The sequence below is a fragment of the Mizuhopecten yessoensis genome, unplaced genomic scaffold, assembly GCF_002113885.1.
Source record: "Mizuhopecten yessoensis strain PY_sf001 unplaced genomic scaffold, ASM211388v2 scaffold8427, whole genome shotgun sequence".
Classification (NCBI taxonomy): domain Eukaryota; kingdom Metazoa; phylum Mollusca; class Bivalvia; order Pectinida; family Pectinidae; genus Mizuhopecten; species Mizuhopecten yessoensis.
Window position 1 is genome coordinate 9,650 of NW_018407542.1, and position 3,260 is coordinate 12,909.

A 3,260-nucleotide genomic window follows, 5' to 3' on the forward strand; every position below is an offset into this window, starting at 1 on the left:
ATCAGTATTATTTCAATGATTTTTTGTACTAATTAATCTCCAGTTTCTTAAGATCTAACAAATCAATAAAAATCTAAGCCTATTTCCGAGTTTTAAGCAGAACCTGTATTACTAGGGAGTGATTCCAACAATAAACCTGGGAGTAGAATTCAGCATTCCAGAACACTTGATGTAGTACCATGGATGTTCAATCAAGATGCAGGGACTGGACAGATATAAGCGGTTATAGAGAGTTCACACCATGTCTGAGGGTTATGCAGTATGAAAAGTTGAGCTCAAACCCACAATAACACTAAGGGTGTACCACCTTTTTGTCCCCGGGATCGGGGCAGAGTTGACGGTCCAGTCAAGACTCCTGTCACAGATAATCAGAGTTAGCCACGCCCAATATAGGCCACTGCTTCCTTTAACTTTCAGATATCACACCAACAATGACTCAATAGTCTAGTATCAATATTGGGGGGGGGGGGGGGGGGATTTTTAACATTAGTTGAAGTCTTTTTCACAAGTTTCGTAAAAGATTCAATATTTGAAGGAAATCCATTGTTTTATCAAAGGTTATAAAATGTGTTTTACCTATAATATCAGATTCCTCCATATAAACGAACAGAGTAAGATGAGGGGAAGGAGGGCAGGGATTTTCTACTTTTTGGGTAGGCTACAAAGATAGGTGTAGGTACTGAATTTGCATACCTAGTTATGGTAATTATAACTGAAATGAAAATGTGTTCAGCTGTAATAGCATATTCCTCCCTATAAAGGGATAGAGTAAGATGTAAAATTCAGGATGAAAATAACAAAATATGGTTTAGGATTAGGCAAGTTTAGAATGAAGGTAATAAAATATTGATTTGGAAAAAGTCTGAAACTTTAAAATAGGGTATTGGAATATGGAGGGCAGTTTTGTGTACAATAAATATTCCTGTCTTTTCAGGTTTTTATGATCTTACAGGACAAGGTAATGATGATGTGGTTAAGGATATGTTATTTTAAGGTATCCATTGACCATGGAGCATGCACTGTCAGTAGAACTGCCATGATGCTAGATATGACGGGTAGTAACTATAATGAGAACCACACCCACACAGTAACAAAGGATGCTGTTCACCTTTAACGCCTTTGGACCTTGGCAAGGTTGACCGCCCTGAGGTACCTGTTGGACACAACAACAGTCAGCTACATGCAACAATGACCCACATATCAGCCATAATATATAGCCACAGAACAAAAGTTACAATGGTTGCTTGTTAGCTTTATTCTCTTGGGTTTCAGTTTTCCAAGTCCCAGACACTTTGTATTTCTGGTTATATACATTTAATAGTCCTTGCAGGAAAAGCGATTGTTAACTGACCGAGTGGGTGAGTAGAGTACATCTTTCATGGTTTCAGTGTTACAGCTAACACAGCCAATGCATATACATGTAATGTTCATCCACTGACCATTCAACAAACCAGTATAGACGTTTAGTGTTTTGAGTACAGTATATCATCAGCAAGCTTTTAGATATATGGTTTAATACTACAGGGTTAGTTAGGTACTGAGGTCTAATATTTCCTTTGTCTTGCATTTTGTCAGAAAATTATTAAGTCTGTGACGGTGTGAAATGACTACAAATACTACAACATCATAAGCATTAAAACATACTAATTGTATCTCAATAAGATTACAATCAACTAAAACAGTGTTAAGAATGAAACATAGGACCTAAAGAAGAAAAAAAGTTATCAAACTCAACAAATATTACAAAGATAAACTACAGAAATCAGGCTTTGGTAAACATGCTTTTAAAACAATACTCATACACAATGTAATCTACTGTGTTGGTGGTTAGGTCCTTCTTAAATGCTGAAATAAATCTGTCAGTACTAAACAGTGGTACATACGACAACTGACCACAACAGTAGAACTGTACAAGGACACGAAGACAGTGATGAAATATAACCATACCTGCAGCCTCAGCAACTGGTTCAGACTCAGCTGTGATCTGTCCCTCCTCAGCTGCAGACGGTTCTCCATCAACAACATCTGATTGCACCGACACTTCAGGCTCGGGCTCCGGGGTAGGTCTGTGAAATGAAAGGATTTTCCAATTACAATGTGTTACAATAATACCAGTAGCAATTTCCACTAACACAGTATATTTTATTTCTCTTGATACAAGTTCAATGCTGAACATTAAAACAGCTTCATTACATTGGTCTTTTACTGCGTAGTGTAAATATAATAATAAATAATAACAATATACAACATTTGATATAGCGCCCTATCTAGCTAACATAAGCCACTCTAAAGCGCTTTACAGTACATAGATATATACAATTAATACAATTAGCATGTATACATCAATCAATACAATTTTGAGGAATTCGCAGGGGCTGCCTTATCAGGCGCTAACTACTAGCCCTATGCCACCTGGCTAATATTTCCCTATGTGTATATGCCTGTGTGTGTGCTAGAGATGTAATGTGCTCTTTTTGTAGTGGGACTGTACTTCCAACGGCATCATTTATAGTGCCACCTCACTTGAATGCTATAGCACAGATACCGCAACATACACATCACATATGACCACGTCACTAGGATTTTTATTAAGTTAAGTTTCATGTACCATTCATTTTCAGTTAGAATATATATTTAAACTGAACTACTTCAAAATTAGATATGCCGTGTTCTCTGTTTGATGTTCGGGATTGTAGAGACTCTTTTGTTTCTCATTTTCTCCGCTAGTACCAAATTTTGTGGTCGGTTTAGATGGTGTACTGTACACCGAAAACTACATTTGAGATAACATTTACAGTACTGTTCCTCAAATGGGAAATGTATGGAAGAGAACATTTGGAAAGAAGTATACGTACGGTTGTTCTGGGGCTAAGAATTCTTGTATTAAGTTCCTCCTACGTTCCTCTTTTTCCCGTGCTACTTCCTCCGGATGTTAATTCTTGTACTGTTCAGCTTCTCGTTTCTCTTTGGTTCTCATTTCAAACTGTGGTTAATATTAAATTTTTATTAAATATATCTCTGACAGATTTATAAAACAGAACTAGTGGTTAGAATAAGATCTCATTCTTTAAGTAAGCCTTGGAAGACATTGAGGGAGTTATGTACAGCTATGTCCCAGGAAAACAAGAAGCCTTGGATGACCTTGATTGAGTTATCTACAGCTATGTCCCAGGAAAACAAGAAGCCTTGGATGACCTTGATTGAGTTATGTACAGCTATGTCCCTGGGTAATAAGAAGCCTTGGATGACCTTGAGTGAGT

The 3,260-nt window shown here is 37.1% G+C and overlaps 1 pseudogene; it reads right to left on the bottom strand.

The window, feature by feature from the left end:
- Positions 1-11: 11 nt before the first annotated feature.
- The window catches only part of LOC110455935, a 5,100-nt pseudogene continuing 1,851 nt past the window's right edge, over positions 12-3,260 (bottom strand).